Source organism: Rattus rattus, chromosome 8 (assembly GCF_011064425.1).
Source record: "Rattus rattus isolate New Zealand chromosome 8, Rrattus_CSIRO_v1, whole genome shotgun sequence".
Taxonomy (NCBI): Eukaryota; Metazoa; Chordata; class Mammalia; order Rodentia; family Muridae; genus Rattus; species Rattus rattus.
In genome coordinates this window covers 15,652,969-15,670,196 of record NC_046161.1, presented here as the reverse complement: position 1 = coordinate 15,670,196, position 17,228 = coordinate 15,652,969, and the positions used below count along the sequence as shown (strand labels likewise).

General features: G+C 38.5%; 1 pseudogene; it reads left to right on the top strand.

The window, feature by feature from the left end:
- Positions 1–8,013: 8,013 nt before the first annotated feature.
- Positions 8,014–14,279, top strand: LOC116907272 (annotated as a pseudogene).
- The last annotated feature ends 2,949 nt before the right edge of the window (positions 14,280–17,228 follow it).

The following is a 17,228-nucleotide window of genomic DNA, read 5'->3' as shown; positions in this document are numbered from 1 at the left end:
AATTTATAGTGATTATTTTGCTACTAATTTGGGTATTGGACCATATTTTTGATACCTGGTAATATTAAGTTAAATGCACATCTAAACAAGGTTTTGGCAATCATAACAAACAAACAGGTAAAGTAGCTTCTTCTGGCATTATTCTTTCCCTTACCCAACCTCCACCATTTTTAAGAGCATATTCTTAGTTTACAAGGAAATACAAATCAACAGATGACACTAAGCACTGCATTCCAAAGATCTATATACTAAAAATAAGGAGTATGTGTATGTCACGAGCCCTTTTGTGGTCAAACTAATTTTATAGGGGCACCTAAGAACATGAAAAAACATGGGTGTTTATGTCACAATAAATGAGTAGCAAAATTACAGTTATGAAATAGCAACAAAATTTTTATGGTTGGGACTCACCACATCATGGGGAATTGGATTAAAAGGTTACAGGATTAGGGTGATTAAGAATCACTAAAATAGGTAGGCTCAAAGAGTTAGTTTAATAATCCATTCACACAGTGAATTAAATAAAACAATCCTTAAATAATGCTGGCATTTTTAGCATGGTTTGCATCTTACTAGCTTACTTATTTTTTGACCCGGTTTATTAATATGTTTGTGACTCATTCATTTTTAATTAGTGGGAAGCTAAAAGATATTTCTAAAAAATATTGGAAAGAAAAAAAACATAAAATTAGGAAAAACATGAAAAGAAAACCCGAGTTATAATCTAAATCAGGGAGAAGAATCCCAAAGGGAAGGGCTTAAACTAGATCATGGAAAAGAGGTACAGAAAATTATACGAATGGGGAAGCACCCAAAATGCCCAAATTTCTAAGTCCAAAAGAAAAAATTACCAAGCTCAAAGTTTAAAAACTAAATATACATAATAAATAAAAAAATGGTCTTGGTTTCCCGTTCACAAACCACCTATCATCCTCTTTCCCTTCTTCTCTAAGGGGTGTTCCCTCTCCAATACCCTCTTCCTTCCCCAACCCTGACAATCCCTACTTTGGGGTCAGCGCAGGCACTATCGGACTACTCCTCCCATTTAACAAAACCATCCTCTCCTCCATATACTTTTTTGGGCTGTAGATCCATGTAGTCTTTGGGTAATAGTTTAGTCACTAGGAGACTCTGGTTGGTGTATTATTTTTTCTTATGGGTTTACCAAACCTTTTCAACTCCATAGTTCCTTCCTCTAATTCCTCTAATATGGACCCCATTCTCAGTTCAATTGTTATGTTGTTGATGTCTATATCAATTTTTCTGTAGGTTTGATTTTCTCATGACCTGATTCTCCTGGATGTGTTTTGAGTTAGGACTTTTGCATTTTACGTTATCTTTGATGGTTGTGTCAATGTTTTTCTATGGTATCTTCTGCCCCTGAGTTTATCTCTTCTATCTCTAGTATTCTAATGGTGGTGCTTGCATCTATGACTCCTGATCCATTTCCTAGGTTTCATATCTCCAGTGTTGTCTCCCATTGTGCTTTCTTTATTCTTTCTATTTCCATTTTTAAATCCTGGATGGTTTTGTTCAATTCTTTCACCTGTTTTGTTGAGTTTCCTGTAATTCTTTAAGGATTTTTTATGTTTCCTTTTGTGCTTCTACTTGTTTACCTGTTGTCCTTCTTTAAAGGGAGTTATTTCGTCCTTCTTAAAGTCCTCTATCTTAATCATGACATGTGATTTTAAATCCAAATCTTTCTTTTCCTGTGTGTTGTGATATCCAGTATTTGCCTTGGGGGAAGAACTGAGATCTAATGTTGACAAGTAGTCTCGGTTTCCTTTGCTTAGGTTCCCGTGCTTGCCTCTTGCCATCATTTTTTCTCTGGTGTTAGTTTGTCTTGCTGTCTCTGACAGTAGCTTGAACCTCTTATTAGCCTGTGTGTCAGCACTCCTGTAGAACTGTTTTCTTTCAGCTGGATCTGGAAACAGAGAGCTGTGGGACTGGGTCAGTTTGGGTCCCACAGGCAAAAACTGGAAGTGTCCTGTCCCATATTGCCCCTAGGTTTGTTTGTCCTGAAGCCTCCAGGTAGGTCACTTAGAGCATAATTGATCTAACCTCTGCTCTCAGGTGTGTCAGCTCTCCTAATCACTAGTTTTCAGCTCTGGGCACAGGCAGAAATCAGAATTGTACTGCTGCTGACAGCTCCTTTGTTCCTGTGCCCGGAGGGCACAGAGGGCACATGGTAGGTTCCTCTTGAACTAGGAAAGTGAGCAGAAGTGGTGGTCTCCCCTGAGCTCTCAGGATTGTCTGCAATTCTGAGAGTCCAGCTCTCTGTCCCATGAGATTTGGGTATAGAGAGCTGTAGGACCAGTTCAAATCCTGGTGCAGGCATAAACTGCACTTACTTACTTACTTACTTACTTACTTACTTACTTACTTACTTACTTACTTACTTACTTATGCCCCAAATGCTGTCCCTCTCTTACTGCTCTGACAAAAGGACTTTCTCACCTCTACCACTTTTTCTCTTGGAGGGTGAGCCTCTCCCCTGGTATATAAAGTCTCTACAGTATTAGGAGTATCATATCCTACTGAGGTCTGACAAGGTAGCCATGTTGAGAATGGATTCCACAGCCAGGCTACAGTTTTAGGGAGAGCCTCTGCTTTAGTTGTTCAGGGACCCATATGAAACTGAGCTGCATATCTGTGACATATTGACTGGAGCTTCTTTGCAGTGCCTAAAGGTTCCTTGATATACTTAGGTTCTTTGGTATACTTGTGTTTTTTAGTGGTTCAATTTGATTGACTCTGTTGGTCTTCGAATGGGGTTCCTATCTGCTTTATGGCCTTCAAGACATGCTCCAACTCTTCCATAAGATTCCATACCTCTGTACAAATTTTGGCTGTGTTTATCTTTATCCGTTTCAGTCAGATGCTGTGTAAAACTTCTCAGAAGACAGCTATGCTAGGCTCCTGTCTGTAAACACAGCAGAGTAACATTGCTAGCATCAGAGAAATGGTACTTGCCCATGGGATCGCCCACAAATTAGGCCTGTTATTACTTGGCCATTCCTTCAGTCTCTGCTCCATCTTTGTCCCTGCATTTGTTGTAGACAAGCCAAATTTGGGACGAAAATTTTACGAGTTGTTTGATGTTCTAATCTATCTTCTGTGGTGTCCTGCCTGGCTACAGGAGATAGTCTTTTCTAGTTCCATGTCCCTGTTGTTAGGAATCTTAGGTAGGATCGCCTGAATTGACTTCTGGGAGCATCTTCCATCCCAGATCTCTCTGACACATCCTTGATCACCTTCATCACCCCTGCCACCCACATATTTCCAATTATTCTCCTGGCCTTCTTGCCCTTTCTCCTACCTCTCCATATACCTGATATTGAGCACCTCCAATTTTTCCCTGTTCCTTTTCCAACCAGTTCCCTACCTACCTCTGACTCCTATTCCCCTTCTAAGTGAGATTCAATCCGACTTGCTTAGGCCTGCCTCCTTCTTAATCTTCTTGAGTCTGTGAAGTATATCATAGTTATCCAGAACATTAAAAGAAGTTCTGGAGGAGTCACCATTTTTGATCTCAAACTATACCACACAGCAATAATGATAAAAACTACATTATGTTGGTATAGAACCAGCCAGTTTGATGAATCAAATAGGATGCAAAACTGAGAAATAAACCTATACAACCATGAACACTTGATTTTTAACAAAACAGCAAAAATCATAAAATAGGGAAAAAAAGAAAGCATCTCAAACAAATGGTGCTGAGCTAACTAAATGTCTGAAATAGAAGAATACAAATAGATCCATATTTATCAGTCCTCACAAAACTCAAGCCCTACTGAATCAAGGACCTCAACATAAAAACAGATAGATACACTAACTAAATCTAATTGAATAAGAAGTGGGAAATACCCTAAAATGCATTGGTACAGGAGACAATTTCCTGAACACAACACAAATAACCAGGCATTAAGATCAACAATTGATAATCGAGACTTTGTAAAATTGGAAAGCTTCTGTAAGGCAAAGGACACTGTAAATAGGACAGAATTGCAGCCAACAGATTTGGAAAAGTCTTCGCTAACCTTATATCCAACAGAGGCTTATTATCCAAAATATGTAAGTAACTAAAGAAGTTAGACACCAAAATCACATATCCCATATTAAAAATGGGATACAGACCTAAAGAGATTTTTTTCAACTGAGGAATCTCAAATGACTGGGAAGTATTTATAGAATTGTTCAACATATTAAGTCATCGGGGAAATGCAAATCTAAACAACTCTGAAATTCTATCTTATATCAGTCAGAATGGCTAAGAGCAAAACCACAAGTGACTAATACAGTAGTTTTCTCTGGTAGAATTTTGGGGGTGGCTTATGCATACTATCATATGATCTGCAAATAGCAATACTTTTACTTCTTTGTGAATTTATTTTCCCTTGATCTACTTTAGTTTTCTTAATGCTCTGGCTATGAATTCAAGAATTATAGCGAGTACATAGGGAGATAGTGGGCAGTCTTTTCCCTGATTTAGTACACTGCTTTAAGTTTCTCTACATTTTCCTTGATGTTAGGTATCATCTTGCTGTATATTGCTTTTATTATTTTTATATGTCTGCTGTGTATCACTGATTTCTCTAAATTTTTTATATGAAGGGGTGTTGGATTTTGTCAAAGACTTTTAGAGCTAAAAATGAGATAATCATATGATTTTTTTCAGTTTGCTTATATGGTGGATTACATTGATAGATTTTCATATGTTGAACTGAAAAAGTCAGCTTTGGAGTCAATCTAAGGTCAGTGGAAAAGTTCCACCACAAGCCTCTGAGCACAAGGACCCCTCTCTTTCAGGAAGAAAAAAGCTGGTGTAGTTCCTGGAACAGCTGCAAGCCAAACTACCACACAAAGCTACCTGTTGCTCCAAACCAATCCCCCTTGGCAAGTCCTGAGCAGTACACTGAGTTAATCTGAAAAAATTTTCTCTCCACCAAATGCACATAGTACCCTACCTAGTTACCATTGTGCAAATACTGCCGCAATTCTTTGAATTCTACTGGAAGAGTTTCCAGGGTACATAATCCCCTGTAAGAATCTGCTGGAGGTTGTCTTCCCTTTGAATTGGTATGGCCCCAATATGTTGAAATGATTAAACTCCTCTTGCTTTTTCATCCATCACCACCCCCATGAGTCTCAATTCAGGAGGTCCCAGAAGAGGTTCAACTCAGACCTCACATAACCATCCCTGCCTTCCTGGTATGAAGCTTTCTTGATAATGATGGATGATTTTTTTTGTCTGTTTCTGTACTTTGTTTTCAAGTATTTTATTGATCATTTTTGCATTAATGCTCATAATTCTGAAGTTCGCTTTCTTTGCTGAGCCTTCGTGTGGTTTAGGTATCAGGATGACTGTGGCTTCACAGGTGAATTTGTCACTGTTCCTTCTTTTTCTTTTGTGGAACAATTTGAGGAGTATTGATGTTAGTTTGTCCTTAAATGCTTGGAGAATTCTGCACTAAAACCATCTGCCCCTAGGCATTTTTGGTTAGAAGACTTTAAATGACTGCTTCTATTTCTAAAAAAGATATAGGGTCATTTAAATAGTTTACCTGATTTTAATTTAATGTTGATAAGTGGCATCTGTCTAGAAAATTGTGCATTTAGTTAATAATTTCTGATTTTTGAGGAGTACAGGTTTTTGAAATAAGGACTAATGACTCTGGATAATTCAATGTCTGTTGTTATGTTTCCCTTTTCATTTATGATTTTGTTTATTTAGATGCTATCTTTTGGTTACTTTGGCTAGGGTTTTGTCTATCCTGTCGGTTTTCTCAAATAACCATTCTCTCGGTTTTCTTGATTCTTGTATTTATTTTTTGTTTGTTTCTATCTGATTGTTTTCAGCCATGATTTTAATTATTTCCTGACTTCTCCTCTTTGCAGTGTTTAGTTTTTCTTTTTGTAGAGATTTCAGGTATATATTTTTAAATTGCTGGTTTGAGAAATTTCTAATTTTTTTTTATGGAGGTATTTAGGGTTAAGCATTTCCGTCTTAGCAGTGTGTTTGTTCTGTTCCATAAGTTTGGGTATGTAGTGTCTTTATTTCTATTGAATCCTAGAAAGTAATTTATTTTCTTTCTTCCCTGATCCAGAAATTATTGAGTAGACTTGTTCAATTTCCATGATTGTCTAATCTTTCTATTGTTTGTGCTATTATAGGAGTTCAGCTTTAAATCACTGTGGTCCCATAAGATACAAAGTGTTATTTCAGTTTTCTCATATCTGTTGAGGCTTGTTTTGTGATGAATTATATCGTCAATTTTCAAAAAGGATCCATGAGGTAACAAGAAGAATGTATTTTCTTTTGTGTTTGGGTAAAATATTCTATAGATGTCTTATAGATGTATTTTGATACCTAATAGTTTCATTATTTCTCTGTTTAGGTTTTGTGTGGATAATCTGTCAGTAGATGAGAGTGGAGTCTTGAACTCTACTACTGTTAATGTGTGCGACTTGATGGGCAATTTAAGTTTCAGCAATCTTTCTTTTATGAATGTATGCATACTTATGTTTGGGGCTTAGATGTTAGAATTGGCATATCATTTTTTCATATTTTCCTCTGATGAGTACAATGTGTCTTTCACCATCTCTTTTGATTAATTATTCTTGAAAGTCTATTTTATTAGAAATTAGCTTACTTTTTTATTCTGTTTGCTTGAAAGGCTTTTTACCAGCCCTTTATTCTGAGATATTGTCTATCTTTATAACTGAGGTGTGTTTATTATATACAGCAGAATGATAGATACTGTTTGCTCAGGCATTCTGTTAGCCTGTGTGTTTTTATTGGGTATTGAGCCCATTGATATTGAGCGATAGTAATGACCAGTGATTGATATTTCCTGTTATTTTATTGTTGGTGGTGTGAGTTTATGTGTGTTTGTGTGTACTTCCCTTGATTTGGCTGTTGTGGGATTACTTATTTTCTGTCATTTCTTGGGTGGATTTGTTGGGTAGCACATTTGCTTTTCTACATTTGTGTCTAGATATTGTTTGAATTTGGATTTGTCTGGAAACATGTTACTTCTTCTGTCTATGGTGATTGAGTGTCTTATTAGCTATCATAGCCTAGGTTGGCATCTGTGATTTTTTTGGAGACTGTAAGATAGCTGTCCAGTCCCATCTATCATTCAGTCTCTGTTGAGAAGTCAGGTTTAATTCTGATAGGTCTGCCTCTGTATGTTTTTCTCTATGATTTTGTTGAAAATATTTTCAGGATCTTGGAGCTGGGACTCTTCACCTTCTTTTCTTCCTATTTTTCTTAGGTTAGGTCTTTTAATGGTATCCCAGATATCCTGAATGTTCTATTTCAGAAATTTTTAGATTTAAGATTTTCTTTGACTGATGTACTAATTTCTTCTCTTGCATTTCCTACACCTGATATTCTCTTTCATCTCCTGTATTCCATTTGTGATGCTTGGATGTGTTGTTCCTGTTCTATACCCTAGGTGTTCCATCTAGTAGATTCTCTAAGTTTGTGTTTTCTTTATTGTTTCTATTTCTACTTTCAGGTATTCCACAGTTTTATTTATTTATTTTACCTGTTTAACTGTATTTCCTGTATATCTTTAAGGGATTTATTTGTTTTCTTTTTAAAGGTATATATCTGTCTGATTGTATATTTTTGTATTCTTTAAGAGATATATTCACCTTCTGTTGAAAGTCCTATATCATCTTAATAAGATTGAGTTTAAAGAAAAACTTCTTGTGCTGTTTGTATTAGAATATCAAGGACTTGATGTATTAGGGTAACTGGGTTGAATGGGTTTCATATTGCCCTGGAATTAATTGATTGTGTTCATTCTAGAGCCTTTAGCCATCAAACTGGCTTTGGTCCCTTCATATTTCTTTGGTAGTAGGTATTGGGAGGGAGAACTAACCTCGATGGTTCTGGTGCGCTAGGCCTCTGATGGTATGCTCAGGTTGTATGGTTATCAATCTGTAGGTCTGAATGGTTCAGGATATGCAGGTTTGTATGTTGCAGAGGCCACAGATCAGATGAAGGTGAGTAGAGTAGTGAGAGGAGAACAGATGTCTGCCTGTGCTAGGAGGTTGCTGTGCCTAAAAGATTCAGGGAACAGAGAGACTGAGTGAAGGAAGAACAGCTTACCTTTATAATTTAGGTTCAGCAGGTCTGATGATGGTGGAAGGAGGGGTGACAGGAGAAGGCAGGTCTTCCTGGGATAGTGGGCCTGCTCAGAGGAGCTCTGCTTACTCCTGAGTATTCACTGAACAGATGTATATTGATTTTATTATATAGGGGTATGCATCCTTTATACATGATCTCTTCAAGGTGTGTTGGATTTTGTCAAAGGCTTTGTCAGCAGCTAATGAGATCATGTTTTTTTAAAGATTGTTTATATGATCAAGTGTATTGATAGTTTTTTGTATGTATTGAGCCATCCCTGCATCCCTTGGATATAGCTTCCTTGATCATGATAGACGATGTTTTAGGTATGTCCTTATATTCAATGTGTAGTATTTTCAGAAGTCTTTTGCATCAAGGTCTGTAAGGAAATCTTGTCTGATGATCTTTCATTTTTGAGTCAGTTTTGGCATTGGTATCAGTATAATAGTAGCCTTATAGAATGAATTTATCAATATACTTTCTGTGTCTATTTTGTGGAGTAGTTTGAACAGTGTTGGTATTAGCTATTCTTTGAAAGTCAGTGAATTCCATACTAAGACCATCTGGTCCTGCATTTATTTTGGTAGAAGAATTTTAATAACTGCTTCAAAAGGTGAGTCAAACTTTGGTAAGTGGTATATATATGGAAAAGCCATCAATTCAGATTTTCAATTTTATAGAGTAAAGTGTTTTGGTGAGACCTAATAATGCTCTGAATTTCCTTATTTACTTTTATTATGTCTCCCATTTCACCTCTGATTTTGTTAATTTAGATACTGTCTCTCTGTCTTTTTGTTAATTTTGCTGATATTGATTTTCTTTTTTGTCCAATTATTATTGTATTTATTTATTTATTTATTTATTTATTTATTTTTTTTACACTCCTGATTTTATACCCCTCCCAGTCCATCCTCTGACTGTTTCAAATTTCATACATCCACCTGACACCTCAACATCCCTTGTCTCCACAAGTATATCCCTATCCCACCCACACCACCAAACCTCTAAACTTCCAAGGGCTTCCAGTCTCTTGAGGGTTAGGTGCATCTTCTCTGACTGAACCCAGATCCGGGAGTCCTCTGCTGTACATGTGTTGTGGGCCTCATCTCAGTTGGTCAATGCTGCCTAATTTGTGATCCAGTGTCTGAAAGATCTCAGGGTACAGTTTAATTGAGGCTGATAGTTCTCCTACATGGTCGCCCTCCTCCTCAGCATCCTCCAGATTATACCTAATTTAGTCAGAGGGGTCATCAACTTCTGTTCATTGGTTGGATGTTCATATCTGTATCTGACTCTTTCAGCTGCTTGTTGGGTCCATTTTTGAGAGTGCTTCGGTTATGGTGGCAGGTTTTCGGGCCTCCTCTGGAGCTGGATTATACTTTGGACCTGTCACTAAACCTTCTTTCCCTCGGGCTCTTCTCCATTTCCATCCCTGAAGTTCTTTAAGACAGGAAGAATTACATGTCAGAGTACTGACTGTGGGATAGCAACCCCATCCCTCACTTGATGCCCTTTTTTTCTGCTGGAAGCAGAATCAGCAAGTTCCCACTCCTTTTCTATAGGACATTTCATCTAGCCTTCCCAACTTTGAGTCCTGAGGGTCTCTCACTTCCCAGGTCTCTGGAAAATTCTGGAAGGTCCTCCCAACCTCCTTTTTCCTGAGTTCTACTGTTTCTATCTTTTGTGTTGTTCCTCAGAACTGCAGTCCTTTCCCCCCTCCCAATACCAGATTATGTTCCTCTCTATTCATCCCATCCCCCATCCTCTTTCCATCCCCCTGTCCCTCCCTTCCTCCCTCATTGTGCTTGTTTTCTTCTCCCTTCTAAGTTGGACTGAGGTTCCCCACTTGGACTCTTCAGTTTATTGAACTTTTGGAGTTCTGTGGACTGTATCTTGGGTATTCTGTACTTTTTTGGCTAATATCCACTTGCTAGTGAGAATATACCATACATGTCATTTTGGGTCTGAGTTATGTCACTCAGGAAAATATTTCCTAGTTACATCCATTTGCCTGCAAAATTCATGATCTTCATTCTTTTATTTTCTTCCATTTTTATTAAATTTGGTATTTCTTCTTTACATTTCAAATGTTATTCCATTTCCTAGTTTCCAGGCCATCACCTCCCTAGCCCTTCCCCCTTCTTTCCCCATCCATTCCCCCATTACTTTGCCCCAATAATCCATGCACTGGGAATCAGCCTTCTCATCTGGGTGCCCCAACAAAAGGCTATTCACTGCCACATATGCAGTTGGAACCCAGGGTCAGTCCATGTATAGTCTTTGGGTAGTGATTTAGTCCCTGAGCTCTGGTTGGTTGGCATTGTTGTCCTTATGGGTTTGCAAGGTCCTTCAAGCTCTTTCATTCCTTCTCGAATTCTTCCAACAGGGTTCTGTTCTCAGTTCAGCGTTTTGCTGCTGGCATTTGCCTCTGTATTTGACATATTCTGGCTGTGTCTCTCAGAAGAGATATATATTTGGTCCTGTCAGCCGGCACTTCTTAGCTTCATCCATCTTATATAGTTTTGGTGGCTGTATAAGTACGAGCCACATGTAGAGCAGGCTCTGAATGGCCATTCGGTCAGTCTCTGTTCTAAACTTTGCCTCCTTATCTCCTCCTATAGGTATTTTTGTTCCCCTTTTAAAGAAGGAGTGAAACATCTTCATTTTGGTCATCTTTCTTGAGTTTTATGTGGTCTCTGCATCTTGGATAATTCAAGCATTTGGGCTAATATCCGCTTATCAAAGAGTGTATACCATGTGTGTTTTTCTGGGATTGGGTTACCTCACTCAGGATGATATTTTCTACTTCGTTCAATTTGCCTATGAATTTCATGAAGTCACTGTTTTTGATAGCTGAGTAGTACTCCACTGTGTAGATGTACCACATTCCTCTGTTGAAAGGCATCTGGGATCTTTCCAGCTTCTGGCTATTATAAATAACGCTGCTATGAACATAGTGGAATGCTTGTCTTTGTTGTATGTTGGGAGAACCTTTTTGGGTATATGCTCCAAGAGTGGTATAGCTGGGCCTCAGGTAGTACAATGTCCAATTTTCTGAAGAACCTCCAGACTGATTTCCAGAATGGTTGTACCAGTTTGCAATCCCACCAACAATGGAGGAGTGTTCCTCTTTCTCCACATCCTTGACAGCATCTAATGTCTCCTGAGTTTTTATCTTGGCCATTCTGACTGGTGTGAAGGTGGAATTTCAGTGTTGTTTTTTGATTTGCATTTCTGATGACTAAAGATGTTGGGCATTTCTTTAGGTGCTTCTCAACCGACCGATATTCCTCAGTTGTGAATTCTTTGTTTAGCTCTGAACCCCATTTTTAATAGGCTTATTTGTCTCTCTGCATTCTAACTTCATGAGTTCTTTGCATATTTTGGATATTAGCCCTCTATCAGTTGTAGGATAGTAAAGATCTTTTCCCAATCTGTTGGTGCTGTTTTGTCCTAATGACACTGTCCTTTCCCTTACATAAGCTCTGTAGCTTTATGAGATCTCATTTCTCCATTCTTAACCTTAGAACACAAGCCATTGGTGTTCTGTTCAGGAAATTTTCTGCAGTGCCCATGTGTTCGAGATTCTTCCCAACTTTTTCTTCTATTAGTTTGATTGTACCTGGTCTGATGTGGAGGTCCTTCATCACTAGGACTTAAGCATTGTATAGGGTGTTAAGAATGGATCCATTTGCATTCTTTTATATGCTGACCATCAGTTAAACCAGCATCATGTGTTGAAAATGCTATCGTTTTTTCCATTGGATAATTTTGGCTCCTTTGTGAAAAATCAAGTGACCATAGGTGTGTGGGGTCTTTTCTGGGTATTCCCCTGGTCAATTTGCCTGTCTCTGTACCAATATCTTACAGGTTTTTTTTTTATCACTATTGCTCTGTAATACTGCTTGAGGTCATGGACGGTGATTCCCCCAGAAATCATTTCATTGTTGAGGATAGTTTTAGTTATTCTGGGTTTTTTGTTATTCCAGATGAATTTGAAAATTCTTCTGTCTTACTCTATGGAGAATTGAATTGGAATTTTGATGGGGATTGCATTGAATCTGTAGATTGCTTTTGGTAAAATGGCCATTTTTACAATATTAATCCTGCCAATCCATGAGCATGGGAGATCTTTCCATCTTCTGAGATCTTCATTTTCTCTCTTTAGAGGCTTCAAGTTCTTGTCATACATATCTTTCACTTGCTTGGTTAAGGTCACACTGAAGTATTTTATATTATTTGGGACTATTTGTGAAGGGTGTCATTGCCTAATTTCTTTTTCTCAGCTTTTTTATCTTTTTGTAGAAAAGGCTACTGATTTTGTATCAGTTAATTTTATACCTAGCAACTTTGCTGAAGTTGTTTTCAGGCTTAATAGTTCTCTGATAGAACATTTGGGGTCACTTAAGTATACTATCATATCTTCTGCAAATAGTGATATTTTTGTCTTCTTCCTTTTTAATTTGTATTCTTGACCTCCTTTTTGTTGTCTGATTGCTCTGGCTAGGATTTTTTGAGAACTATCTTGAGTAAGTAGGGACAGTGGGCATCCTTGCCTAGTCCCTGATTTTAGTGGATGCCCTCATTTGTAATAGCTTAGTAGTATTCCATTGTGTAAATGATCATTTTCTGTATCCATTTTACCATTGTGGGACTTCTGGGCAATTTCCAGTTTCTGCCTATCACCAAATAATAGAATTGTTTTTTTTTAATTCTTCTTTTTGGGATAATTTGCGTTAATTGCATACATTAAGTATATTGGACCCAGATCAGCAGGGGCAGCAGCTGGAGCAGTCGCAGCCTGTGGCCTCCTGCTGCCCTCCACCCCCCTCCTCACCCAATCCTTGTGGGGTGTTGGTTGTTCCTTTGTCTTCCACCCACCCACATTGTTCTGTCCCTGGCCTCTTACCTTTCCTTTCCCTCCCACTTTCCTGTTCGCTCAGTCAGCTCATGTGCCTCCAGTGACCAAAGGCTTGACTACCCAAAAGTCCCAGCTCAGCTTTAACTGCTGAACATGGACACCCTTGGCGATTAAAGTGGATTAAATGTCCTCTAACCATCAGGCTATTTATGCATGGAAAGGAAGTTGGCAGTATCATGGGAAAAAAAGGGAATCTGCTAAACTGTGTGAGAATGTGGTACCTTATCAACATCTTAGAGAATTGTCTTGAGAGAATTATAACTTTTTGCTGGACAGAGAATGCCATCTTTAAAGCCTTTGCTATGATCGTTGACAAACTGGAAGGGAACTAAACTTGTAGCTCTATGGCAAATAGCACAGCTGCCATTTGGACCTCAGTTAACTTGTGTGTCTGGTAGTTCTGATTGTCAGTGTGCTCTTTTTTATTGGAAAAGGTGGTTTGCCAAGATCAAGGAAATGAGAGAGAATACTGCCCAGGGGGCTCAGGTACAGGTGGCAGGGGATATCTCCCCAATCAACTGATTGGGCCTTCACTATTGCTGGCATTCCACAATCCATCATTGAGTGTGTCAAACATCTGCGTGGTCATGTTGGAGACTTTCTCCCAGTCCCTTCCCCTCCCCCGAAGGGTGTGAACATCCCATACTGGCCCCAGCCATCAGGTTCTCCAGTCATCTTTGCAGGTGGTCAGGACAGGTACAGCACAGTGACAATTCAAGCTTTCCCCACACCACCCCATCCATGTGCCTCAACCCTGACCTGAAAAAGACCACCTCTAGGGCCTATAAAATTCAGGGACGTATACTACTCCATGGACAATTTGACAAGCTGTATCTGATCAACAATTCAACAGTCTCATTTCCCCATGACCACCGGAGCACTGGATTCAGTGGAATTGAATCCTAGCACTCCAAACATGAAAGGCTATTGTGCAGGTTTGGATGCATCTCTATCAAACTACTTCTCATAACTCACCGTTCCAAATGATTTGATTGGCTCCATAATCAGGCATCAGGGAGCCGAGAATAAGTGAGGTCTGTCAGGCATGTGGGGCGCAATCAAAATACATGACCCAGTGGAAGGATCTACTGATTGGCGGGTTGCCATCACTGGATCTGCCAGCATTGGCCTGGCTCAGTATCTAATCAGTGTCGAAACTTTCCCACGGAGACAGGTGGAATGGGAACAGCTAGAACAGAGCAGATTTATCCATAATCCCTTTCTGCTGTTCACCACCACCCATGATCCATCTGTATACTTTTCTGAACAGTCAGCTGTTTCAGGTTACAAATAGTGTGTAAAGTTTCAGTTTCTACACAATTTATCATTCACTCATGATTTTAATTAAAAGAGTTTTAATTATTTTTCTCTGTTCAGCAGTTGCACTGAGATATCCATATTTAGTTTATAACCCATCCCCTTATTTGGCTCATGAATTTTGTTTGTCATGGAAATGTAGAGTAAATTATTAATTAATTTCAGTTTAGTTCTGTAGTTGTGGAATTTTCAAAAAAAATTAAAAAAGATGGACTGGAACTTTTCTTTTGGTGAATAGTTCCTGGATGCCAGATGATTTATATGGGTGTTATTCCTGTCTGATATTATTTTTATAGATCCCTTGATTCAGTTTACATAGAAGTAATGGACTTTTCCTTTTACCACTCTTTTTCATATTTGCCTTTGATCTTTCCCCATGATCCTGGGTGGCCTCTGAAAACTTGTTTATGAAATGACAGTTACACTTACTCCTAGGGTTATACAGCAGCATTGTACAGTGCATTTATGGAGCTGGGACAGTGAAGGTGTTGATAGGAAGCTTGAGAATCACTGCCCCAAGATACTTTAATTTATATTCTAGCAATTGTTCTTTTAGTTTTCTCCACAGTGTTTTTAAATCTTATACTCTTGTCCTGAAATCATTTTAAAATTTACTGCTGCCATTTATGTTAACTTGAAAGTAACTTGTCCAAATTCTGAGATAAAATTGGGACTTAAACCATGTATTACCATTCCACTCATTCCAAAAACCCTTTAACAGTTGGGCCCTTCATGGAGTGGTTATATTTCAGGGTTGTTCAGAGGTTACAATAATGATAGTTCCAAACTCTACCAGGCACCAAGATAACATGGGGATTCTAACCAGCTCCCACTTCTTCAGCCTGGAGCCATCACATGCTATTAATCTTTTAACTTGACTCTGGAGCAGAAAGAATAGGAACAAAGAAATGAGTTACATTGCTACCTGAGAAACCTCAGAGGGAGTGATATAGGTCCCAGCCTTTAGTTCCCCTTCCCAAGTGCAAATAATGTAAATGGTAAGTGGAAAATAAAAAGTGCAGTTTAAGCCAAATCCTCTTCCTGCATGCCATGTTCAGGGACAGACAGTGTAGAGACAAGCCTGGCTTTTCTATGCTTGCTTGATTGTTCAACAAGAATGGATGAAGCTAGAAGGACCGGTTTCCCTTTCCTTATAAAACAAGGTAGTACTTGGAGTCATTTCACAACTGCCAATGTCCTAGAACTTAATTGGTCAGGGTGTTCACCTCAAGTTCTGACATAAAAGAAAGCCCCATCTCTCTGTTGATTATGTGGGTGCATGCATTATTTATATAAATTTGTCTCTATGTACAAGGAAAAAAATATATTGGATTATGCATATTTTTTGAGTTATGCTTAGTAAAGTAGCTTTTAAAATGTTTTATATATACTATTTTTTCATTTTATTGAATATTTATCTTTCATTTCAATTTATTTATCCACCTTCTTTTGTTTTTCCCCTGGAAACCCCTATACCATTCCTTTCCCCCTTCTTCTATGAGGATGCTTCTCAACTCCAGACACCCACCCTTTGCCTTTCTCCAAGCCCCCACATTCCCTTTGATGCTAATAAGATTGTTAATAAGTTTATTCTCTGCTACATATGCATCTGGAGCCACAGGTCCTCCATGTGTTATCTTTGGTTGGTAGTTTAGTCCCTGGGAGCTCTGGAGTATCTGGTTGGTTGATATTACTGTTCTTCCTGTGGGCCCAAACCCCTTCAGCTACCTCAGTTATTCTCCAACCTCCTCCATTAGGGACACATACGGTCTCAGTCCAATGGTTGACTGTGAGCATCTGCCTCTGAATTAATCAGGTTCTGGCAGAGACTCTCAGGAGATAGTTATATCAGGCTTCTGTCCCTTATGCCTTTTGGAATCCCCAGTAGTGACTGGGATTAATGGTTGCATGGGATGTATCCCCATATGGCAGCCTCTGGATGGCTTCCAAGGTCTCAGCTCCACCTTATGTCTCTGTATTTCCTCTTGTGAGTATTTTGTTTCCCTGTTCTAGGAAGTACTGAAGAATCTCTACCTTTGGTGTTTTTTTGAGCTTCATGTGGTCTGTAAATTGTATCTTGGGTATTCTAGTTTTAGGCTAATATTCACTTATCAGTAAGTACATGTCATATGTGTTCCTTTGTGCAAATGAGATACCTCATTCAATATGATATTCTAGTTTTACTGTTTTGCTGAATTTCAAGAACTCATTATTTTTAATAGCTGAGTAGTACTCCATTGTATTAAATATACAATGTTCTGTATTCATTGCTTTTTGGAAGGGACATCCAGGGTTCTTTCAGATTCTAGCTTATTATAAATAAGGCTGCTGCTAAGAACATGGCAGATCGTGCCCAGGAGCAATATAGCTGGGCCCTTAGTGCCATATACATTTTTCTGAGGAACTGCCAGACTAATTTTCTGATGGTTGTACCAGATCATAACATTGTCCACCATTGGGGAGTTTTTCCTCTTACTCCTTATCAGCATCTGATTTCACCTCAGGTGAATTTTAGCCATTCTGACAGGTTCGAGGTAATCTTGTTTTGTTTATTTGTTTGTTTGTTTTGAATTTCATTTTCATGATGACTAAGGATGTTGAACATTTCTTTAAGTGCTTCTTAGCCACTCGAATTTTCTGAGTTCATAATCCTATTTTAATAGTGTTATTTGATTCTCTGAAGTTGTAATTTTTGAAATCTTTCTTTACTTTTGACCTTAGCCTTTCATGGGCTGTAAGTTGGTAAAATCTTTTCACAACCCTATTGGTTTGTCCTATTCACAGTGTCCTTTTTAGAAGCTTTGCAATCTATGATGTCCTTTTGTCAATTCTTGATCTTGGGCTTAG